Source organism: Microtus ochrogaster, chromosome 4 (genome assembly GCF_000317375.1).
Source record: "Microtus ochrogaster isolate Prairie Vole_2 chromosome 4, MicOch1.0, whole genome shotgun sequence".
Taxonomy (NCBI): Eukaryota; Metazoa; Chordata; class Mammalia; order Rodentia; family Cricetidae; genus Microtus; species Microtus ochrogaster.
In genome coordinates, this window is record NC_022011.1 from 86,776,055 (window position 1) to 86,802,506 (window position 26,452).

The following is a 26,452-nucleotide window of genomic DNA, read 5'->3' on the forward strand; positions in this document are numbered from 1 at the left end:
AAAGAGCCCACTGCCCAGGGTCACCATTTTGAATATTTAAGTTGGCACAACCAAGTTGCATACCGATTACATGTTATTTTCATGATCTTCTTTCTTGCGGTGTTGGAGAGGGTTGAGTTAGGGTCTTTTGTAGCCCAGCCTGGCCCTGAATGTTTGACCTCCCTGTGTTGCTGTGATCACCAGTCTCTTGTTCTTCTTGCCTCTGCCTCTCAAGAACCAAGGAAGCAGACATATATCACCTCAGCAGGCACCATTATCTCCAATCACTTCAGTCTGTATCGGTCTGTTTTGCTTTTTAACTTGGAATTTCAACAGAAAAAAAAGCACTTTTTTTTTTCTAAATGAAGATTTTAATGACAACGTTTTGTCATTATCAATAATGGAAGAAAGAAATCTGACGGAAGAGCTGATGTGGCCACAGACTGGCATTTCTCCCCAGTTTAAAGGAGAACACAGGAATGATTGTGACACCTCATTTTGAATGAGTTTTTAAATTTCCCCAATGGGAAAAGGAGAGAGTCCATTAAAACCAGGCTTTTAACCACATGGCTTGGATCAATATAATGAAGTCCAACAGCATTGTGATCTGGTGTACTCAGACTTGGGTTGGTGGGTTTAGAGAGACATACCATCAGAACATCAATGACCTCACTATCTGAAAAAGACACATTTCCCCAAGCAATGGCAACTGGCCTTCCATGGGAGCAGATCACAGGAGCAGGCTCTTCTGACCTATGGCTCCCTTTGGGCCAGCCTGGCACAAAGGGCCAGCAGGAAAGGGGCTGGATACAGTCACTCAGGAGGTCAGGGCACCAGCTGCTGCTGCAAATCCTAGCTCCAGGACACAAAATGCTCCATGGTGAGAAAGAATTTCAGTTCCTGCATTCAATATTTAGGCTATTTACATCTATGAACTAAAAGCAGCGGTGGGGGAGGAATTGTGGTGGGTATAAATTGGGCTTTTAAAATGATACCTTCCCCCAAGCTTGCTCAATTTACGGAAACACAGTTAATATTTGCTCTGCCTGAGCCTCCTGCTCCTACCTTGATAAAGAGAAGAGGTTTCCTGGGTTTAAATATTAACCAAACACTTCAAAGCTTTTCAGAAACTGTTGTTCCCATCCCCCCTCCACCCACCCAAAGGCAATGGGCTCCTAGAAAGCACAGTTTGGGAATTATAGGCAAAGCCCACTGTCCTCCCTTGTGCATGAGCTTCTTCCCAGTCACTGGAATAATAGCTACCGGGCATTCAGGAAAACTGCCAGGGGACAGTTAGCAACCATGGCAGCCATCATCAAAGGGGATTCTCCTGAGCTTCTACCATCAAAGAAGCCATTCTCCCCAGGAGCAGAGATGGCTCCCACCTAACCTTCAGGGACACATGCAGCATGAAGACCATTGCTATACCCCCAGGGAAGCCTGCTATGGGATTGTGTGACCTCGCTATACCAGGCAATGTGATGAGCAGGTATGAGCCACGAGGTAACACTAGGCTTGATATGGGGCAATGGCTGAGAGAGGTTCAGGAGAGGGAAGGAAGCATAGTGGCTGTGTGTGCCTCATTTTTTGCAAAGAGGACTGGAACCAATACCATTTCCCCATTTAGAATTTCCCAGTTTTGCCTCCTAAAATGCCCACCCCATCGTCTTTTTCTTGTCTAGCAAAAACAGACCAGAAAGCAACAATTACACGGGATGCAACAGCCCAGCTAGGCAGAGCATCAAATTCCTCCAAGCGCAGGAGCTGGGCGACCAGAGGCACCTTGCTACCACCCTCATCATGATAAACACGGAACAGCCCGTAGCCCAGGGGCGATTACACTCCACAGGGGCTGTGGTGGGGGCTTAGCAGGCTGGGCCAGCGCGTGGCTTGGCTTCTTGGAACTCTGCCACCTCTGCCATCTTAGCAATCGATTCTACTTGTTTCAGTCAAGCAGCGGCTCCTGAGCCCTGAGTGATATGCAGAACAGCATCAGATAAGGCCTGAACACCCCCGGACTGTCTGCATGGGAGTGATTCCTCAGAAATGACATCCCGGTCCTGCACATTGTGTTTACTCCTGTACTGTCACACTGGCTTTGTCCCTGCTTCTCTTTTATGGGATTTCCTTCTTTTTCCTGTGTGTGCAGAAACGTGTGAGTGTGCATGTGCGTGTGTGTGCGTCTGTGTGTGAGTGTGCATGTGCGTGCGGGTGTGTGTTAGTACATGTGCATATGTGTCTGTGAAGTCCAGAGGAAAACCTTGAATGTATGTAGTTCCAAAGCATCACACATCACGGTTTACATTTTATCTATCTGCCCATCCACCCATGCTTCTATCATCTGTCCATCCATCCATCCATCCATCCTTCCATCCATCCATCCATCCATCCATCCATCCATCCATCCATCCATCCATCCATCCATCTATCTATCTGACAGGGTCTCTAACTGACCTGCTAACTAACCAAGTAGGTTAGGCTGTCTGGCTAGGGATTCCAAACATCTGTGCCCCTCCACCCTGGGATTACAAGTATAAGCCATCATGCCTGGTATTTTTTTCAGTGGTTTATCTCACTAACCTGGCTACCTCCCACGTCATTCCTTCTTTCTTTCTTTCTTTCTTTCTTTCTTTCTTTCTTTCTTTCTTTCTTTCTCTCTTCCTTCCTTCCTTCCTTCCTTCCTTCCTTCCTTCCTTTCTTTCAAACTTAAAGAATACACACATCGAAGTCATGGCAATGTTTATTCTCTAGCTTGACTTCAATGTGTTTCTGTCTTGCTGTTCTTCTCTGTAGAAAAAGGTTTTTAATAATATATAGTGTATATTACGTTAAGCATCATTTGGTGATTACTGTAGGTAAGCAGTTTTAATATCATCCCACAATTACCTTTGTGTGTGGTGAGGGCACATGCAATCTATCCCCAGAAAAATCTCTAGTATGCCAATCATTAACTATAGTTGCTTTCGCGCTGTCTGAGGAATCTCTAGGTCTATCCTTGCTACATAAATACAGGTGTGCACCCTCAGACCTACACTGCCCTCTGCCCTCCCTGTACCTCTTCTCTGGTAAGCTCCTTTCTGTTTTGTTTTTATTCTTTCGCATTTTGTTGAAGATTCCACATAGGCGATGTGTGACGTTTTTCTCGCTAGTTAGCTCATTGTGCTGGTAGTTTTCCGTCAGCCTGACACACAAACTAGAGTTATCTGAAAGGAAGGAAACTCAATTGAGAAAATACCCTGTAAGTTCTGGCTATAAGGCATTTTTGCAATCACTGATTGATGGGGGAGAAGTCCAGCTCATGGTGGGTGGTGTTGTCCCTGGCCTGATGATCCTGGGTTTTGTAAGGAAGCAGGCTGAACAAGCCTTGGAGAGCAAGCCATTAAGGAGTACCCTCCCCCCATGGCCTCTGCATCAGCTCCTGCCTCCAGGTTCCTGCCCTGTTTGAGTTCCTGCCCTGACTTCAAAGATCAACAGTGTACTGCAGAAGCATAAGCCGAAGAAACCCTTTCCTCCCAACTTGCTTTTCGGTTACGGTGTTTTGTAGTGCAATAGAAACCCTAACTAAGACACTCATCATACTGTTTCATCCATATTATTGCAAATGATGTGATTTTATCCAAGCTAGATAATATTTCCTTGCCTGGAATATCTTTTTGACTTTCCAAATGAGTCTCCCTTGCCCGCTCAAGACATGAATTTGCTAGTCTAGGGCTCACTGCTGGTTTCTTCCTGTACACTTCCTTCTCACGGAATTGCTTACCCTGTACAATCCTGAGCTCATCAGAAAACTACGGAGAGTGATGGACATAATGGGCTTTTAATGAGGAGTCCCACGAAGGTAAAGAACTCATGGTGCTGCTCATTATTCTTCTTTTCAATGATTTATGTCACTGGGCGGCAAAGGAATGGCAATGTTTTCTTTTGAACACATTTACTTTAACTCTTGGTCTCTTCTGGACTTCACACAACCTTTTAAGTAACCCCTGCTTGAACAGACACCAACAGAAAGAAAAATAAAACCATAAAAAATGGACCTGATGCTCATTGAATTTACTTTGATGAGGCATATTCCAGGACGTTCCCAAACGGTATCATCTCTCCGTATTTTTAAACTTGGGTTGATTTGCCTGTCCCCTCTCTCTCTTTTCCCACAAGCTAGACCTCTGTCTTTCTCGTCCCCATCACCCTAATCCTGAATCCCAATCTGCCAATCTTCCCCGGCCTCTCATCTCTTCTGTCCTCTTCAGGTTCTGTATGCTCTGGTCTGTCCTCTGTCTGTTTGTCTTACTGTCTCTTTGTCCACCCCTCACCATAATAGTACTGGGAACTAATGTACTCACAAGATTTTTGCTTCTGCCTCCTTTGCAGCTTTGCTGGGTTAATTCTGATTTCTCTGTACACTGAGAGACAGAGAGCGAGACTACTTGAGGATCTGGCCACAACACCAGAATTCTATTAGGCCACACATCTCCGGTCATGTATGTCTCAATTGGTTGCAACAGCCGAAGACTGATTTCCTATGTGCGTCCACAGTGCTATCTGCTCCAACTTGAAAACAGTGTGGGGCAAGTTAGGAACTCAGATGCTCCCATAGACTTTTAGTTTCTATTTTAAAATGCGCCAGGAGCTTTTAGGATATATTTTTATAGAAACTTAGTCTTGTGTCCGGGTTCATACAAGCACTATCCCTTTTCACCTCAGGGCTCATGGTCCCACCACATACATTAAGAAACCTTCTGACATAAGTATTTAATAAGATGTCTTCTAGAGCCCTAGGTGGATTGTGATCATCCTATGCTTTTCTGACAAATGAAGTGGAACACATAAGCAAACAATCCCACGAGAAGGTAAACACGCAGGGCCTTATGGGGGATGGCTTAGTTTGTAAACCACTTGCTGTCCAAGTATGATGGCCCAAGTTTGGATCCCTGGAGTTCCCTGGCAGCTAGTCTTGTTCAGTGAGCTCCAGGACCAACAGGGACACGATCACAAAATGTCATGGGGAGAGTGAGAGACCCCTGGTCTCCATGTGCATACACACGTGAACACATGCATACACATGTATCACATGCACACATAACAAATGACAATAGAACAAAGTGATCATATAAAACAACGACAGTAGAGAGAAGCCTAGAGGCATCTTTCTGCAGTGAGGTGCCCATCTGCTGTCATGGCTACACTGAGCAGCACAGCCTAAGAGGCCACACATCACAGAGCATGAAGGACCTTGGGAACATTAATAAGCTTTGGCTTTAACACACTCGTTTTTGTCGCAAGAGTTCATGGAACCCTCGGTGTTTATACTTTGAATCCACCAGTGAGGCAAAATACAAGAACCTGATACCGTTTCAATATTTTCCAAACCATCTAAAATCCCACTGGGGACCGGAGATAAAAACACCTTCTTGCTGCCAAGGGTTCCCAGGTCCCTTTCCAGAAGTGACATGTACTTGCGTTTTACCATCAGCAATATCGAAAGGAAAAGGGAAAGAATGACGAGAAAACAAAGTGGTAACCTTCAAGGAGAAGTGAGGATGCTCCACGCACCTGTTTTATACACACGAAATCCACCCATCCTTAGAGCAATCACTACTCCCTCTGGAGGAGCTAAGCTTACCGCCTGCCCCGAGAGACTTCTGTGCCCAGCACTGGAAACAAACATGAAACCACTGAGTTTGACTAAAACTAGATGGACCGTTACAGCCTGCACTGTGCCCGTCATAACCATGCGCGTCACCCCATTTTATTGCAGGCTTTGTCAATATGAATGTGGACTCAGAGGTGAGGGACATCCTGGGCTTAAAGACAAGAGAAAGAGGCAATTCCCACACGCTTGGGTTAAATACACACTTCGCTTGGTGACCAGCAGTTATTCTAAGACAAACTCCAAAAGGAAAAGGAACTGTAGCTCAGACAGACAGCACAGGGAATCATCCAATCACTTCTTTATGATCTCTAGCTAAGTGCCTCCACAAAACACTTTAAATACAAACAAGTTAGGAAAACCTGAAGCCCAGGAGCGCGCGCGGCGGGGGGTCGGGGGTGTCTTAAAATTAGCAAGTGTTATTCCCCCCCCCCCGATTCTGATGTTTTTCTTTTCCTGCAGCTGCTTTGAACAATTTTATATTTCTGTCACACATTTCGTGGAGAAGTTCCCCGCGGTGCGAACGCGGAGCAGTCAGCAAAGCTTACCTTCGCTTTAAAGATTACCGGCCACGCTCAAGCCCTCGCTCCCGCACTCAGCGCGGCAATACTCTGAGAGATAAGTCCTTCCATCCTCTCCACCCGGAGCTCCTGCAAGGTGTGGCGCTAGGAAAGGCCGGCAGGCAGTGCCTCCGAACAAATCACAAGTCCCTAATTGCTGCCTAGCTCTAATTACTACAGAGGAGTATGTTTGCAACAGGATTCCAGGGAGAGGGCAGGCTACCTTCTGACGACAGCCAACCAAATATATCCTAAAAGACTGACAAGTCACTTTCTTTGTTTTTTGGGTTTTTGTTTGTTTGTTTGTTTTTTTCTCAGTCCCCCATACTCCACTGTGGCAAGAGGAATCTGATACCTGTTTCACCCCCAACAAAACAGCTCAATACTCACGGAGCTCAATCAATGATTTGGAATTCTTGGTATCACATAGATTACAAGAGGTTGCTTTTTTTTTTCCCTTTTCATAAACGGGCAGCTGGATCTAAAATTTAAATTTGCTTTTTATTTCAGAGCAGAACCTGCTCCCAAATGAATCTGCTTTGTATTCTGTTAGCAGAAAACAGTTTATTTACTAGCTATGCGGAATGGGGGAGAAAATCGCTTTCTTTCCCGTGGAAATTTAGGTTTTAAGTAAAGATCCAGAGCATATAATTAAAAAAGACTAAAGCTGATGACAATTTGATGTTGACAAGATTAGCAGTGATGTCCAACTCAAAACCCTAATTTCAGCTATATGGGGGAATGATGGTGTTGAAATTGGCACTTGTCTAGGCCTGGGAGTGAAATGATTCAGTATCTACTCTTACATTTAACTCGGGCCCCCTCTATCTCAGCCTGTCATTTGGCTCTGTGGTCAGAATGAGGGCGGTGATCTGCCCATGTTGCACAACGTGGCTGTGGCTGGGGGTGGGGTGGGGACTGTGTGTGGTTTTGTCAACCAATACAGGTGAATTTGCTCAGAGAACATCTCACTGATGTTTGTACAACACTGTGCAACTTAGTACAGCCAGAGCCAACAGTTAGATGTACAAAAACCCATCATGTCGGGTTTGCAAAGGCATGAGCAGGGAAAGGTGAGCCACCTAATATAATAATCGAATGCAGAGTTCGGAGTGGTGATCATGAAATCAGCTCTAGCGCGCTACTCCGGGCTCTGTTAGCGCGGGCGTGTGTAATGGTAAAACAGCACACCAAATGGGAACGTGCTAGGTTAGATCTGAGCTTATTTCCCTCTAACACTTGAGTGTGTCTGACATAATATTTACTCTCCAAGGACTAACAGAAAAGACAGTCATGCTGGGATTTAGTCCTTTTGTGAAATCAAACTTCCACCCATGATACATCTCTTAAGGAGCCCATGGGTCAGGAGACAAAGTATTCTGCGCCTGCCTGGAGTATTTTTCAGGACCACCTCTGGGTCTGTGATGAGCAAATTTCCAGACTTCATTTTTCTATAAATGCTTCGTTTCAGTCAGGGTTCAAAAAGTGTGGGCCCCAGATGAGCTACATCAGCATCTCCCCAAACTGGGTGTGAAAAACAAATTCCTAGTCCCCATCTCAGGTCTTTGGGGGTGGGGCTCTGCAAACCTGTGTTTTAACAAATCCCACCCCCGGCTGGCAAGCAGAAGCAGGCAGACTCTATTGGTGGGAAATGGGATGAAGATGGCTTACATCTCCCTGAGGGAGACTCTGGGTGGGACAAAAGCTCTATAGGGAGGTGGCAAGTAAGTAGTTGTCTGAAGGATGGGAGGAGCTTGGACGGATGGGCAGCAAGTATGTATCTTGTGGTCCCCCACTCCGGACTTTCTTTAGACATTCCACTCTTGAGAAAAACTTACCGCATCCTAGGAGCTGCAGTCACAACTGCTTTCTTTTCCCTCAACTTTTAACCCCTTCCAGAGTAGCCCACACTAGCATTGTCTCTAGTATGGTTTAGCATTAGTTGTTTGTGACCTTTCTTCCACTGGTTGAATACAAGCCCACATCTAAGTTGTTGCTCTTCTGAGTTTCTAGCCACCTTCCAGATCCCTCCTGCTAGTAACACCTCACCTCCAACCTGCTCTAGATGAAAAGGAGTTATCACAGCCCTGCCAAGGCAGCTGCCCCCACCCGGCTCGCACTCCCCAGGGGTCTCTATTTCACAGTCTAGCACCAGGGGTTTCCCATTCAGGCTGTAGGAGACCTGATACTGTGATGTTACACTCTTGATGCTTGATTTCTCCCTCTTCCGAGTTCTCCAGTGGGATTAGTGATCTGTGTAACATCACTTTCTTCTGCTTACCACACTCGTCCTCATCATCTGCACTGAGACTCACACTGCTTGCTCCCCGATGTAGTATAAGGCACTTGATGAAATACCTTGAGTAAATGAATGAATGAACAGAATAGCATCTATACCTCACTATAACAGCACTGGAGGCCATTAAGGGAACACTCTTTCCTACTGGGTGCAGACCTATCATTCCAAGATAACCCAAACATAAGAATGAATCTACTCAGACAGATCAATCATCCTACTAAGAGACCACCCCTTGGGAGGGCAGATTCATGCAACACTACTCTGAAGAAGTGGAAGAATAATTGTCTCTTTAATGAGAATGATATTTCCTTCCCAGCATCGTTGCTCTGTGACTGTCAGGTGCCCCAGCCTCTTAGAGTCCTCACACAGAAAGCTGCATTTCTCCTTTTTCTCTCTTTTATGCATCTTTCATTCAGACGCTGGCCAGAGCCCAAGCATCCTTTCTTGTGTACTCTGGGCTTTTCTATGCTTTTTCCGAGTTACCTTCCTTTGGTTACCTGGCTGCTTTGCTTCCACACCTAACTCTAAAAGGGATTCTCTCTCTCCTCTACCTCCCTTCCTAATTCAGCTACTGAGACTTACAGCTTACCTGTCCTGTGGTTTTTCATTTTACCTTTGATAAAAATGTCCTTGAATATCCTACTGAGCCTGCTGTTGAATTCTTTTATTAAGGAGACTGTGAACGCTGAGAAGGGAACCTCAGTTTCCTTAGTAACATGTGGTACCCCAGATGGGACTCCTCAGCATTGCCAGTGCACTCACATCAAATGTTTACCAACTGCACTCAATATTAGCCAATGGAATTCTTGAGAGCGTCTTGAATCAACCATTTTCCTACTCAAGTGTTTTCTTGGTGAGTTATAGGCTCTAAAATTCAACATAGTCATTCAAATCTCCACTCTGCTACTCAGTAACTGAATATTTCATGAATTAATTGCCTTTTAAGATATAATTCTCTCATCTGAAGAGCAAGAATAAAATAATAATATTATCTCCTGAGCAGGGCTGAGAGAAATAATGATGTAAGTTCTTAGGATAGTGCCTAGACTCTTGACAGACTCTGGGAGTGTTCTCATTAGCGCCACCAGGGTTCCCTTCCAATGGCTTCAACTCAGCACCCACTGCCCTCTTCATATTTAACAGAGCTGTTTACTCCTTTATGTCTTATAAAATCTGTTAAACATAGACTTCCATCAAGAGCAATGCCTACTTGTTTATTTATCATCTCCTAATTGAATGCGCATGGGTTCTGGGTTCTGTTTCATTCATGCCGTTACCTCCCAGGATGTGTCTCCCATTTTGTTTTATTTTGAGTCCTTTTGTTTAAAGCTGCATTTTAGATACAATTCCCCACCTCCACAGGATATATTCTCTACATTTATAAGAAAAGTATTTTGTTTTCTTCTAAGCCTGAAATGTATTTACTGCAACATTTATTACAATACTTAAGACACTGGTTTAGGCATTACTGTGTCTGCACCCTCTTCTCTAGAAAAAGTAAAGTTCTTTGGGGTTAAACAATAGATTTGGCTCTCTGCTTTGCCTGCTGCACTGTCTAGAAAAGGTACTCAGTGAAATATCTTGAATGAATTAATGAATAAGATGAAGGGGATAACATCTATATTTTATTATAAGAGCCCTGCTATTATACACCAATTAATAGTCTTATTTCCCATTGATAATTATGAACATCGCTAAGGGTACAGGTCTACCCCTCAAAAGCGAGGTCCATTCTTTTATTTTTCCTTTGAGACAGGTTCTCATGGATGCCAGGCTGGCTTCACGCTCACTAGAGAGTTGAAGATGACTTTGAAGTCCCAATTCTCCCATCTCCATCTCCTAAGTGCTGGGATTCCAGGTTTGCCCCACCATGCCCGCTGTACAAGGTCCCGAGGACTGGAAAACAAGGGCTTCCTGCGTGGTGTGCAAACCTCCTCCCTCTGAGCTGCACCTCCATCCCTGCGATCAGAGCGCAGCATCCTGGAGCTCAGAAGCCTTTTCCTTGGACAGGAGATCACAGGTGAGCACTGACTTCCTGGGCAGACCTCAGGAGCCCTTAGTCCACAGGGTAGACTGCAGTTAACATAGCACTGTGCTAGCAACAGCACCTTGGTGGCAACACCACCACACTGGGCCTTGAAATGGAGGCAGCATCCTCTTGGTGTATGGCCTGTCTGCCTTGGGAAGCCTGAACCGTGATCTCTGTGGTCCGTGCAGACACTCAGAGAGCCCTAACCACAGCTCATTTTTCTATGGGTGAAAAAGTGCTTACTTTTTTTTTCTTCTGTGAACATGAGCATGATCTTGTTAAATAATCGATTTATAATTGGTATAAATTCACAAAACAAATCCAATAAGAATTTAATATATTTGAACCCTTTGGGAGTCTGAAATGGCCATTTTTTTAAACATAAAATCCAAATTTCAGCTTCCTTTTTCTTCACTCTGTACTGTTGTAGTTGGTGGTGGCCGCAGACAGGGCTGCATCAGCACTTTGTATGAACTCCTTCTGACGGGGACACAGACTAACTGACCAACGTAATTACATCACTGGAGCGGCCTGCAGTTTCAGAGTAACTCTTGGGAGAGTAAATAATCCCCCTTTAATGTAAAAAGGATTGTGTTTCAATGACGCGATGGTAGCTCTGTATTGTCCAACTATGCATACTCAAATCAAACCTATAAACACCATAAAAACTCCATAGGCAAACCTATGGAGAAGTTATCTGAACTAGCCTTTGCTCCCCCCCCCCCCCTCTCAGAAACGTGGACTCTGAAAAATGGGTCTCTAAAATAATTAGAGACCAATGAGACACATAAAATTTTGTTACGAATTACCAGGAAAGAAAAACAAAAACAAAACAAAATAAAAGACAGGACTGCAGTATAGGAAGATAACCTCCAGCAAGGCCGGAATCTTTTTTCCGTTCACTAACACTTCCTAACACCAGGAGCCATGCTTAAGACATATTGACAGCACGAGCTCAAGAATCAACTACTGCCACAGAAGGAGAAACTAAAAGGTTTAGAATGGCCAGAGAACGTGCCGCTGAAAGTCGGGATGTCAGCACGATCTTAACACGTGTTCTTCGTTGATGCTCCCTTAGCTTCTCACCTGTATCCCAGCTACTGCCAAATCCCATAGTTCCTACCTCCCACACAGACCGCAAACCTAGCTTCTTTCTGTGTCATTCCATGGTACCAGACCACGTTTGTCTGCCCCAGTTACCAGCTCTTACCAGGTCTACAGGGAACCACCTTCTCCTACACTTGGTTCTCACCCTTTCAACCAAGCAGACTGCTTAAAGACCTCCATCTGATGATGTCAAAGTGAAAGGCTTTCCCACCACACTTTAAAGGAACTCATACAAGTTAGCACTGTCTGCAGTTACCACATGGTGAGAGCCCTGATTAATCCAGTCTACATATAACATCTTCCTCCCCGTTTCCCAAGGTCTTAGTCCCCTTTCTCTATTCCAGAATGCCCAATTACTACCTTCAGAAGAGGGCTACCCCCGTTCCCAAGACCAGCTATGTGGATGTTCCTTATCTCCTCTCTGGAAGACAGTCAAAACAAAACAAAACAAAACAAAACAAAAACCCAGCTATTTTTTTCACAAGATCATCCCAGCTCCTGGAACAGCGCCAGGCCCATGGCAGGCACTCTGGAGACATCTCAAATGAATGGATGGCCACACTTCCTCCAGCCTTTCCAATGAAGACACAATTTTGGTATCATATGATTTTTTAAGGGCTTCTTATATATTATTAATGTTATAGTTTTCTTAGTGTTTAGAAGGTTCTTGTGAAGTCAGTAACATTTAAAATAAAATGGGATTTCATTATCACAGTTGGAAGACACACAACTGAAAAAAAAATCCACCTTGGGTATGTGTAAGACTTGGTATTTGCTCAGTCTGCCGAATACTTTGTGTTTATCTCCATTTATAGGTGTGTAAATATCCTCAGCCAGGAACCTACTGACTTACATGTAGATTTGATGGAACAGGACAAAAGGAACAGCAGTGCTCCTGGTTAGAGCTTTCTCAAGACACAGGTAATACATTGTCTGTAAATCTTTATCCTGAACTCCACAGAGCCCAACTCATTTATTCATTTGCTTATTTGCTTAATTATTTATTTATTCATTATTTATTGAAGTCAGGGCTTCAAGGATTCCAGCCAGTTTTACTATGTGACTAAAGGTGATCTTGCATTTTTGATTCCTCCTGCTTCCACTTTTTAAGCAATATATGTGTGCACCATCACTCTTAAGTATATGTGTGCTGGCAACCAAACCCAGGGTTCTGTGTAATAGCAGGAAAGCACTCTACCAACTAAACTATATCCCTAGCCCTGATAATTTTTTTCTCTCTCTATCCCTCTCTCTCTGTCTCTCTCTCTTTCTCATGTGTGTGTGCGATATATGGAGGGTAGAGGTCCATATTAGGTATCTTCTTCAATTGCTCTCCACTTTTTTTTTGAGGCAGGGTCTCCCACTGACCCCAGGGCTTTATGACTTTGCTAGACTGACCAGCCAGCCACAGGGATCCCCCTGTCTCTGCTCCTCCAGTGTGGGACTGCAGGCACACACTGCATATGTAACTTTTTATTTGGGCCCTGAGGAATTTAAAAATCTCTTTCCTGAATGAGCCATCTATCAATGCCCATGTCTTGCAAATTTATTTTTAAGAGCAAGTAACACTCAACAAGGTTATCGTTCATCTCTACATGTTTGTATATCAATGGCTCTTACACAAACAATTCTTGTGCACTTCCTCTACCTGGAGGTCTAAGAATTTTATCACATGTACTATTCATAGCCTGTGCGAAAAATGGCACATGTGGTATCACTTATTCCTAAATATGCATATTTTCTCTCAAATATTCTCAAGGTATGTTTTCCTCATTATTGCCAAATAAAGGTCAGATGCTTTGGATCATGTGGGAAATCACAAGGAAAATCTAAATCAAACCCCAAGCCACACCGTGCCTTTAATATCAGTGTGACAACAGCATGGGTTTCTAGCACACACTGTCAAGTCGGAAGTGATAAGATAGCATATCTTAAAATGTCTTGAGATCAAAAATGGCTCTGTGAGCAGATTCCCAGCTTGCTACGAGTGTTCTCCTTAGACAGGTTAGAGTGTGGGACACAGGTCTCACCCTACCACGCAAGGTTTCCAACTATGCAAACAACAGTGATTCCATCACATTGTTGGGCTAGGCTGTTTATGAGGCAAGGTCACCATTCGATAATAATGCCAAGACTAAGTTCCAGCAGGACTCCTGCTGTTCTGGCCCTCGTATAAGGCCCTCTGTTTATTCCTCCATTTCAAAAGAGATTAATGAGTTGTCTTAAGCGGGAATGAATGAAGGAGTCAAGCTGGAGTCAAGTTGGGTGAGCACGTTCATGGGTGCAACATGAACCCCCCCCCCCATGTAATAAATCTTTCTAGAAGTAGATCTTCTTTTCCAAATGGGCCCCGTCTTCCCTGTCTTCACGTTTCTCATAAGGGATTTGGCAGAGGGGACATTCTGAATCTGACAGGCCACCCCTGCTGACAACGGCTTTATATAGCCATCAGCCGGAAACTTTCCTTGGGGCACGTAGGGGATCAGAACTGTTGAGTCATGTCTAGCCAAAAGAGTCTGGCGCCTCTCAGCCCTCTGCCCACCCCATCCATCCCAACACCAACAGCAACACGCCACTGTTGCAAGACAGCCAAGCTCCCGGCACCAGAGAAGGCGAGGGTGGCAGCCAGTACCATTCTGGTTTAAGGAGGTTCTTTGTGCAGACAGTACAAGAAGAGCAAGCTCTGCATTTCTGTGAACTCTTTTGTAAGGATCTGGGAGCTTGAGAAGAAACGGGAATGAATGTAGGGCCTTTCACCGACAGTGTAGAAGCTTTACAGCAAGACCCAAGTTCAAAGCTGTACTTTCACTGTTCTCTACTGAGGAGACATAGTGGGATTGCTTCTCTGGTTTCCTCATCAGGAAGAGCTGCCTTTTCATTCTGGATGGGAGATGACACTGTAGCACTCACAAAACGCATGCCTGAAACTCATTGTGTGCCTGAAACAGAGTTGCCACCTGTGGGGGATGTTACTCTCTTTGCTTCCGTGATGCCAAGGGACCAGGTGGCTGAAGTCCAAATTCAGAAAGCACTCCAACATCCCCAGCATATTCCATCTTCCCTGGCTTTCTCTCTGCTTTGGTTTTGATGCCAGGAGCCTTGGTTTAGGATCCATGGAACACCCCTTCTCCAGGAACTGGCTGCAGATATGTGCAGTCATTCTTGTTTTTCAGAGAGAGAAATCTCATTAACTCAACTCTCGAAAGACCGTGATTCAGAGAGATTAAAAAATACTTACATGCTTCTGAAGAGTTACAGGCAAATGGAATATCTTTTTTGTAAATCTGATTTGGTTTTTAGTTTGCCGGAAGAGCCTGTGAGTACAGGGAGGCTACAGTGGATCACTCTGTAGGTAATTACTTACATCGCAACTGCATATTTAATCCGGAATATTTCAGTATTCTGCAAGAGATTCAGACTTTTCCCATGCCAAGTTTAATCACACGGTAGTGCACGGGGGCATCCCACACATAGCGGCTAGCTTCCACTCACAATTTACAAGGAGACTGAAGGGCAGGTTATGCTCCAGTTGAATGGGAAGGGAAAGGAAGAACTGAACGAAGTTCCCGCTCAACTAGGCAGAATCTTAATTATTCCGTGTGCAACATGCTGTGTACACGAAGGGATGGAGGTTCTGAAAGGGCCCTGTGATCCGCCCAAGGTCAGCACAACGGCTCTGGACAATGAGGAACAGCAGCTGTGAAAATCATGTCCGTGATTATGGAGACGATGACAGCGCCGTGATCTACAGTGCAGTTGCTTGAGCTAAGCCTCTTAAAGACTTTAACCTCTCCTACTGGAGCTACAACCCGCGGGAAGATTTTATTACCTCTGCTCAGCAGATAAAGCACTCTGCCCAGGGCTCGAAGGGTCACAAAATGGACAACTCAGAAATCAAACCAACTCAGAACTCTGCCACGGCTGCAAGGCTGCTCTCAAGTGCTACTTGACATTGCTTCCCGGGACACGATGGGGAGGAGAGACTCACTCACGATCTTGAAACCCAAGTTGCTAAAAGGCTACGTAGGAAAGACATATCTCTCTAGTCTAGCCCCATATTTGGATGGAGTTTTAAAATAGCTGGACTGCAATGTCCGCATCAGACACAATCTTTCTGGTCACGCCCCTCTTTAGTCGACAGGTCCACATGAAATCTGCGTTCTTCTCTTCCAGACCTCATTATGGGGTTCTGTGAGCATGCGCACCGATGGCTCCGAAACTGCTTCCAAGGCCTGCCTAGGACGCCTTTCCAGATCCGCCCCTGAGGTGGACAGACAAGGTGCCTGCTTTCAGGGGCTGTAGTGGAAGCTTAGGCTTGGAGGTGGGGCATAGGCCATGGAGCGAGACAGGAGGCAGGCCTGCTTCTGTGATTTTGTACCAAATGGCAAAGGATCCTGGGATTCTAAAATAATACTCTGCTATCAGGTATCCCAAAACTCAAGAACTGGGGTTCAGAACATCACACAGAGGAAAGGTACTGTCAGCAAAACATGGTAACTCATTGGGTTCTGGGCTGTTAACTAATGGACTAGAGACAAGATTGAGTGTGGGGAAAGAATAGGAGAACCGGGGTAAGGATCAGCTTGTGGGGAAACTCAGTTCTGGTCTTTGGTCTGAGCACCCCTCTAAGTTTGGGATTTGGGCTTCCGTTTTTCAGTGTGGTACATGGAGACTGGGGGTTGACTCCTGTGTGGTACACTGAGATGCGACCCTGTCCTGACTCTGCATCTGCTAAGCAAGGAGGAAGGACAGACAAATACCAATCATGAACACAGGGGACTCTTGGGGAGGGGCTCTCATCTATAAGCTGTTAGTCATAGGTAATTATAACTTAAAATAGTTATTAGTTATCATAAAAGTCCCTGGGACTCTTCACTAAATGATAAAGAATCTAAATTTATACAATTATATTTCATTTTCAGGTATCTTAAATATTATAGCAAGAATTTCTATTTAGCAAATATTTCAAGATCATGTTCTCAACCATTGGAAGTTGGCTTATTAATGGTGATCCTCCGAAGGTTTTAAGAAAGGTTACCTAGACTAATTCATATCCTCTAAAACTTAGCTTCTCAGGCTTTACGTGTGCATTTCCTACTAAATTATACCAGCAATTAATTTTTATCACCACGTCTGAATTGTTTTCCCCTTAATCTTCAATATTGGTATTGAAAGCAAAACGAACAAACAAATGAAAAATAAAAAAAAATAAGTAATAGTATTTAGGCTTGGATCACAGTAAATAATTTAAATTTCATCTTTCCAGACTAAATAACTGCTAAACTAGTAGCTACAGGAAGAAAACCAAAGATCAAACCCAAAACTACTCAAGAATAAGGCCTGTGGTTTTTGAGAAACTTGTCAAAAGTGGAGTTCTATTACTTTTCTCAAGCAGACATGTCAAATTTACAGAGTTAGGTTTTACTTTTAAACTGAAAATAACTTTGAACCATTTAGCAACTGTCTTCTGTGAAGTTTTTACGTTAAAAAATATACAAATCAATAGGACCTGAGGAGAAAAACAAAAACCGGATGAGTGTGCTTTCAAAGGTGTCATTAATATTTCAAGGCAGCCAGGGGAAGTGGGGAAGGTCGTGGTCAGCAGCGCCAAGGTTACTCAGGTCTCACACCCCCGTGACTGTGGTAAAACTACTGATTTCTTGACATTTTAGTGCCTTCATGAACAGGAGAAATAGAATAAAAACACACTCCTCACACTGCCAGGAGAAAGAATGAACTCTGACAGTCAGGTGCTAAAAAGTCTGGAGTCATTATTAGATACATCTGATTTCATGTTTAAACAGGACTGGTTCTGTGAAATGAAGGGAATGGTTTTAAAAATCTTTTCTTTCCTATAGTGCTCCTACTGAAAAACTAAAAAAATAATAAAATTTTCTTAACCTATGAGGGATGAAGAAATGAAAAAAAAAATCAGCAGAGTAAGAATGTCCTAATGAATTATCACCAGTACCCAGATTGAGGATTTAAAATCCTGTATACCAATTGCTTTTATCATAGGTGAACACAGCTAAACCACGACTTCTCCAGCAAGCAGAGGGCAGAGGGGAGACTCTCACTCTCCGGTGGCTAAAACACTGATCAGAACTGATACAGTCGGCCAGCCAGCTCAGTCCCTGCTAAGCACCTCAATGGACTACACCATCACTAAGATAAACTTCCCTGTTTACCCTTCTCTGAGATTTTTACAGGTTTTTCTTACGTGCTTACAGTGAAGTCTATATCTCCTGAAAGCTAGAGACAAGTTTTGGCTCTGGGCAAGGTCTTCACACTTCGTACTGATTAGGGGCAGAAGAAGAAGCTGGAAAGATAAGAGCCAACTGATTAAATGTGAAATGTGCTTGATAGCCACAAAAATAATAAACAATGAAGTGCTAGCATCACAGTCAAATTAATTATATCAGAGGCACAGCTCTTCTAACCACACCAGATGGAAAGAAAGTAGTCTAAAGCCAGCAATGCACGCAGGTACCCTTCAGAAACATATGTGACGATGTAAGGGCGTGGTATCCTCAGCTCTGCTGCCTCCTGAGAGCAAGGAGAACATGGACCAAATAGAGAGAGAGAGACAGAGGGAAGAGGGAGCTCTTGACTTCACTTCTTCTCATTCTTTCCTTCAAGACCTTCATTTTATCCCTGCCTTCTGGAATTTCTCTTCACCCAGATCCCTTCCCTCAGTGGCTAAGCAGACCTTCATCCTCCGGCTGTGTGGATGCTAATGCTCAGGTTTCAGCACTGGTGACTGTGGCTGCCATCATGACAGCCCTTCTTGAGAACTACAGATCGACCACCAGGGAGTTGGCTCAGGAAGTGAAGGTTCTTGCTGTGTGAGCAAGGGACCTGCATGAGATCCCTAGGGCCATGTAAAAGCTGGAAACAGAACTGACTCCACAAATTTGTCCTCTGATCTCTGTGTGTGCAACAACACAAGCACGTTCCCCCTAAGCCCTGGGTCACACACATACAGTTAATAAACGTGTAAAAAGCAGTACTGACCCTTGAGCTCTTTGCTGACTCTGCTCCCAAGAGCGCATCCAGACCCCCACGGTGCTGCCAACTGGGCACTCCATACCCACCAGTAAAGTTAAATTCACTTGTGCTGAGTTTCCTCTGGCAGAAAGAAATCACTAGTCCTTAAAGAGTATCCTGTTAAAATAAAACACACTTCTAGGGCTAGTGAGATGACTCAGCGGTTAAAGATCTTTGGTTGGATCTGTTTCCAGCTCACCAAATGCTAGAACTCGACTGAAAAAGGAAATGAAAATTCTGATTACTTGGAATTCTGCTTGGCTTACTGTAGACAGAGGTTGCTTGTTTGTTTCTCGATCGCCCAGACCCAAAAATAATTACACAGAAACTATATTAATTACAACACAACTTGGCCAATAGCTTAGGCTTCTTATTAAAAACAAACTCTTATATCTTAATTTAACCCATTTCTATTAATCTATGTATTGCCATGAGACTTGTGGTTTGGTTTACTGGTAAGGTTCTCTGGCATCTGTCTTCTTTGTTAGCTACATGGTATCTTCCGGACTCTGCCTACTCTCTCTCTCTCTCTCTCTCTCTGTATCTCTTCCAGTCTGGCTATATTCTGCTAAGCTATTGGCCAAAGAAGCTTTATTAATTCACCAATAAAAGCAACACATACACAGAAGCACATCCCATATCAGCTTACCATCATTGTTTCATTTCAAGAAAATTTCTTAATGATAGCTTCAAACATTCTTCCTATCAGATAACAGCAGTCAAGGAAAAACTTGGCTATGAAAATTTATTAAAACAGTAGAAAGCGAGTATTATCACCAACTGCATGGGAAAGCTCCATACCACCCCGGAATCTTTCAGAACTCTCCGTGAGAAGATATGCAGGCTCCCCAGAGGTGGATGGTCCTGGTTCCGTATGACCAGGATTATTGTCAAATACCCAAATCATACTCCAGTGATCCTGAAATCAGAGTGCAGATTCTTTTTCTCTTCTAAGCTAACTCCAGTTCCAATCAAGAGTACATAATACTGAGCTGATCACTATTAGAGAGATAAATCTCATAGTGAAACATGAGATCTCTAATAACATACACCAAAATTACAGGTGGCCACAGTTCATTCCCTCTGTGCGGCCTAGCACTGCATTCTCTAATTGTGAAGAAGTGGGATCAGTTTTAAAAGCAATCTCTGTCCATAGTTGTCAGTGTGTTTCTAGCAAAGCGTGTGGCAGCTGGTCTGGAGGTCAGTTATAATTACTAATCTCTCGGGCGAAAATCCAGTTAATTTCAAGTTTTATTGAAATGTTCAAGACTGTAGGAAATTTTACTCAGAAAAATCTCTAAGTTCCTTTGCAACAGAAATTTGGATGACTGTATGTAAATATTTTAATATTTACTAGGCATCATTTATAGCATGGAAAATAATGAATAAAATAATAATTCAGTGGTTTGTATAAATAGCACTTCTTTATTAAAATAAGTAAATCAAGAAAAACTGACAGATGCTTACATCTTCAAAGGTTTTCTTGGGCTAATTGTTTAATTCTCATAAAATTGAAAGTGATATATACATATATGTAATTATATATTCTCTATTCTTCATATTAAGATGTCAAGTAGCAGGCTGGAGAAATGGTTCAGTGTGAGTCAGCAGAGTGCTTGCTATATAAACATGAGGGCATGTAAAACATGGCATGGTACCTTGCACCTACAATTCCAGTGTTGGGGAGGCAGAGGCAGGAGGATGTCCAGAGTTCACTGGTCTGCTAGACTAGCCAAAGTGATGAGCTTGGGTTCTGGTGACAGGCTCAAAATACATGGTAGATAGTGATTGAGAAAGACCCTTGATGTTAACCTTCCATATGAACACCACACACACACACACGCACACACACACACACACACACACACACACTCAATGTACATGCACACATACTATCAACATGCAAACATAAAAACCACACACATACAAAATGAATGCAAGAATTCAGTAAGTTTTTAATAGGTTTTCTATACTTCAGAGCTTATTCATTATATACTTATACATTATTATAGGCTAGACATCTATAATGTCTAGATGTTATTAACTTAACTGGCAACTGTACTCGGATGCAGAAAGGATTGTACATATGCATCTATAATGTTCATAGATATGCATACTGCAAAAACCATGCACTTACAATCTTTATTTTGCACCTAACCTGATCTAAGCCCTGTGTTCATCCTGAGAAAGACGTGACTGACATCCTTGCTTTTGAGAATTTAGCTGGAGGCTGGTCAGATGGTTCAGCAGTAAATCTGCTTGAACAGATCCACGGAACTAAGGTTAAAGGTGATAGGTTTGGAGATACACACCCATAACCCCAAGTTGTCAACTGCAGAATGGGAGGCAGAGACAAGAGAATTGCCTAGGGTCATGATCCTGAGGGGGTTGCAGATTAGATAGCTACATTATGATTTATCAACAGTAGCAAAATTATAGTTATGAAGTAGCAACAAAAATAATTTCATGTTGGGGGTTACCACAGCATGAGGAACTGCATCAAAAGGTTGTAGCATTAGAAAGCCTGCGACCTACTAGTCTAGAAACTGTCAGGCCAGCGTGTTTGGAGTACTTAATGTCGTGGAAACAACAAGAGTCCATGCCTCCACAAGGTGGGAGGAGAAAAGGGCCCCTAAAAGCTGTTCCCTGACCTCTACCTGCACTCTGCAGAATATGTGCATCTCTAGAAGTGATACATTTCAAAACCAAAGAACCTAGAAACAGAATACACATTGAGTTTCAGCAACAGAACAATTACAAAGAAAAGTAAGCTGAAGGGACACTCGTCCCGCCCTCCACGTCAAGACTTTGAGAAGATGCGTGTGCAGGTGTGTACAGTCCCTTTGGGACTACTTCTAAAGTGAGCAGACAAATTTTATGTCATAATTCATCTCGCTCAAGCACATGTTCATAGATGTCCTGCCCCGACTCTAACAAACATTTTCTAGTAAACGCGTTAGTAATTCTCAGTCATGAACAGAACTGACTACCTGCCCTATTCAGTTGGAAGTGGTTTTTAAATTTTCTCTCCTTCCTTTCTCCCTTCCCTCTTCCTCCCTCCCTCCCTGCCTCCCTGCCTCTCTGCCTCCCTCCCTCCCTCCCCTCTGTCCTTCCTTTCTCCCTTCCCTCTCCCTCCCTCCTTCCCTTCGGACTTCCAAAGTCACTGGACTGTTCCTAAAGTCTCAAAGTCACCCTGGCCCTTGCCTGTTTGCTCAGCAGTTCCCGGAAGAGAGGCAATGACTTTATGTGATTAATGCACTTTGCCTCCAGAAAGGTAAGTGTTGGTTTGGTCTCGTTTCTCCTCGCTGAGGAAAACGCATGGCTTCCTGAGTCAAAGTTTAATCAAAAATAATTATCCAAAACAGAGTTCTTTCATTGTTCATCCACAAGCATGGGCACACACTAAACTAGGAATGAATACAATTCCATAATCACCTCTCTCGGATGGGAACCAGACTGATGTGCAAGACACAGCGAAGTGTATGTTGCCAGTCTGCCTTGGTACGCACATTTAATGACTCTCAAATCTGGCCGTAGTAGGAGGAGACTTCCCATCACGCCAGGTTACATAAGATAGAAGGGACTACAGGCTCTTATGCCGAGTTTGTGGAACCAAACTACAAGAGAAATAAGTATTTTCATAGAGGCCAAACCCAGAGCAATGTGTCTAAAACCTGAAAACATTAATTTGACTTTTTTTGCTCCTCAAACTTCAAGCAGCGAGTTCTCTGTCCTTTTATGGTTTGTTTCTTGGATAACAATTTTCGCCTGCCTTCAGGACTATCGGTTACTGACTTTCTGAGGTGATATAAAAATGACAATTCCAAAGTCAGTTTCTTTTATTAGTAAAGACTAAATAATCCCAAACCAATGGAATCAAGATAATGATAAATAAATAATAGTAACAAATGTAAGAACTCACTGACTGGCTGAAATTGTAACTGGTACAAGTTATTAAGCACCGGCCAGTCACTTGCTGTTTAAAAGCACTGCTGGAGCAGGCATGAAACCCATCCTGGACACGTATGTGGACGAGGAAAAGTGACACAGAGACAGGTGCTAACGTAACCAGAGGCTCACACCTGAATAAAATACACTGTGAATTTTATAAATGTTACAAACTTGTAAATAAACTCAGTCACAGTCAGTCTGTCATTTGTACTATTTGAATTAGATTTTATTATTAAGTCCCATAGAATGAGTAAATTTGGTTTTCGAGTTACGTTTACTCAAACAGGACTGGGTCTGTAGGCAGGGATAAAAGTCAGTGATTTTGAACTCTCTTCTATACAGCACATACCTTTCTAAGTGGTCTCGTGTACGCTATGATTGAATTTTCATCACAGCGCTATGAAGCACGCTCAGTTATTTCTATGTCACAGAGGAGACTGAGAGGACTCCAGTAAGTTAAGAAACTTGCCTACTTCCTGTTAATAAGTGACAGAACTTGAACTGAAACCAAACTTGAGTGGCTCTTGAGTCAAATTCCAGCTCATATTGATCTAATGTGGTTTAAACACCCATAGGCCTAGCATAGAATCTCAGTGTCTATTAACTATTAGCTCTGAGACCTCGGGCAAACCAGGGAACTTCTCCAAACTTCAATTTTCTGATGTTGTACCACAAAGAAAATGAAACAATCCAAACATTCTTGCAAAGGTTACTGTGAGGATTCAGGGTCTAATGTAGGAAAACTGTAGAGTACCCTAAAACACCATGTCTCACACCATTGTATCTTAACAGTTTGCAAATTCCTGAAGCCTCTATGCAATCACAAAATGAATTAAACCAGAGGTTTCATCAGAGAAAGAAGCCACAGGGGCAGTCTTCTCTTTTAGTGCCACTGAAGTTTTTGACAGGTTGCCCGGGATGGCCCAGGACAAGTTCCAGACTACATATTTGTGCTCCCTTCAAGCTGTACATTGACAGGCAGACACCATATAACTTCACTGCACAAATGACATAGGAGAAAGCAATGAAGACTATATTCTCCGTCATCCCTGTCCATCCTTCTCCCCATGTCCTCCACCCCTCTACATACATGAGAAGTAAGATATCTGCAAGTCAGGAAGAGAGTCCTCCCCAGACATGAAATCCCTTAGGACCTTGGTCCTGAGTTTCTAAGTCTCCCTAAGCGTAAGAAATAAATGTTAAGCAACTCTTAAGTATTTTTCTGTGGCAGCCCAAGCAGATTAATATAACGGGTATCATGTTCACCCCTCATGCTGCCAATGTCACCCAAAGAGCAGGGCTAACTAAGTAAGCCCTGTCCAGCTGCCAGCTGGGTAGCAGTGCGGGCCGATAAATCACACGAGAAGCTGACAAGCTGGGGTTGTGTCCTGCGGAATGTAAGAACGTCCTAGGCAAGGTTAGCATGAATGGGGTTCAGTCTAAAACAGCTGCAATGCATCAGGTTCGTATAAATACTTTCAGGAAAGCATTCATATTAAACAAGAAAAATGGGAATAGGTCAATACAGGGGAGGCTCCATACCTGTTTTTAAAATGATAAAAGGTTTAAACAAAATCCATACAAAGAATAAACAACAGAGAAATTCAGGTTAATAAAATTACAGTTGAGTTAACTGAACATACAAAAGAATTCCTAAGTTAAATCTAAGTACCATGGTTCTCTCAGTTTCTTTTGGCTTGCACTGAAACTTTGCTCCTCTTGGGTTGGTCCACTGATGCTTCCTGAGCTAGCTGGAAAACTAGCTGAAGAAGGTGAATGTAAAAAGTATGCTTTCAGAACTGGCTTCTGAAACTTCTTTTCGTTAGGGTGAAGAGAAAGCTTATTTCTCAGGAGTCACGTTCATTGACGAACATAATAGGTTTCAAATGCAAATGTATTTGCCTGGGAAGGCATATTCAAAACTCTCAATAATTACAAATCCACGTTAAAGTCTCTGTATTTTCCTTTTTCATTCCTGATCATTGACTTCTATCTGCTTTACAGAGCACATTTGGCAAGTATTCACTGGACACAAGACACTACTCCAGCTACTTACAGCAAAAACTCCTGGTTGTCTTGCCAATCTCCATGAAGCCAGAAATATAAGATAGGAAATTGTATCCTGGCTACAAAATATCTTTACGTTTCTTTGCAGTTAGTTAGAATCACATGACTAGTTTCTGGCCAACAAGCTATGAGTAGAAAGGATCAGCTTCCAGGTCATGCCCTTAGAAGGGAGCATACTTCCTACAGAGAATGTCCTTCCTGAACTCTGGAGTGTAGGGCTAGTTGTGAGTTGAGAGTGCAGTACAGAATGAAGGTAACAAATGCCCATACAGAACGATGCAGTAGTCTGGGTGTCCAATACCTGCCACATCATTCCTGGATTACTGGTGAGACAGAAGGGCATCTTGAGAGAGCCTCTGTATACCTGAGCTGCTCGCACAGTAACGGAACTGTATTTTCATCAAAAGTAGATTTTACAAATTTGTAATAAGGGACCACTATCTGAATTTTACTAGTGAATTTAATCATGGAGGTATGACAGACAGCAAGTGGTGAGGACAGGAGTCTTTCCTGCTATATCTTTCTTATACTAACAGACAGAAAATTAATAATTTATAAGACAACAGACTTGTGCTACTTTCTTTAATCCCTGATCTATTAATCTCAGAGGACTGGAGAACAGTCTCGGCGTCCTTGGATTAGAATCAGGCTACAGACCTTCCTTTTTCTAGTAAAGAGTTAGACAGCTCCCAACACCCCTAAAATGTAGCCCTTATAAAATGCTCTGTTAAGGAAACTGGGAAGAAAACATGCTGCTTCTGGACTGTGAAATGGTTGGTTAGTGAGATTGCTTTAACATTCAGACAAATACACAAGAAATAACGGCAGGGCAGAGGGTTCTCATGTATATTTTACTCTTTTATTATTATCCTTAGGTTTCCCTTTAAGTCCTGAGCAGATGGCAGGGGAAAAGCTTGACAACTGGAGAGTCTACTCGAATGCATCCGTTAGAGATAATGCCTCAAAATGCACAGCGGGTTTACAATGTGTGTCAAGTCTACATGTCCATCCATCAATTGATCTATCTACCATCTATCTATCTACCCATCCATTTATCCATCTACACTCATCTACCCGTCCATCCACCCTTCTACCCATTGACCCCTCTGTCTACCATCTATTCATCTATCTACCCTCGACCCATGCTTTTGTTTTGTTAGTGTTTTAAACTGGGTCTCACTATGTAGCCTTCGTGGCATGGAACTTGGTGTATAGATCAGGTTGGCCTGTAACTCACAAGACATGTCTGCCTCTGCCTCCCAAATTCTGAGATTAAAGACCACCAAATCGGGCTCAAATGAACTACATTTTAAAGTTAAACTTATAATTTTAAGTTTATGGGAAATCAAGGATAATGATGAGCACTCACACACGCATCGCATGGTTTTCTCTGTTGTTACTATGTTATATGACTGTGGTACATTTGTTGACATTAAGAAACTAATTTGATATAGTACTCCCCTTAATCAGGGGATAAGTCCTATGGCCTGCAGTGGCAACAGAAACTGGATAATAGGGGAAGCTTTTGCTCAATGCTCTTTTCATTATAACTAAGTACTTGTCACCTGTTATGGCTCTAGCGTCTACAGCTTGATGGCAACAGCAATATTAGACACATTTTTCTTCTTTAAAATTTCATGCTCATGAAATTTATTCTTACTACAGATCTTAGCATATGATGTTAAAATGTTTTCCTTATCAACGCAAGAACTACAGTTCACTTGAAGGAAGAATTTAGGTTTCTCACTGGCGGATCTGAACTCCTG

General features: G+C 43.1%; 1 protein-coding gene across 5 annotated transcripts in view; it reads right to left on the reverse strand.

Moving 5' to 3' along the window:
• Znf385b (zinc finger protein 385B) overlaps positions 1–26,452 on the reverse strand; it is a 285,693-nt gene that overhangs the window by 98,599 nt on the left and 160,642 nt on the right. The window contains exon 1 of one of the 5 annotated variants that reach the window (XM_013346082.2): positions 6,175–6,350. The exons of the other annotated variants lie outside the window; for them this stretch is intronic. The gene's annotated coding sequence lies outside the window, so the exon portion shown is untranslated. Of the gene's footprint in view, positions 1–6,174; positions 6,351–26,452 lie in introns of those variants that run through there. 5 annotated transcript variants of the gene reach the window in all.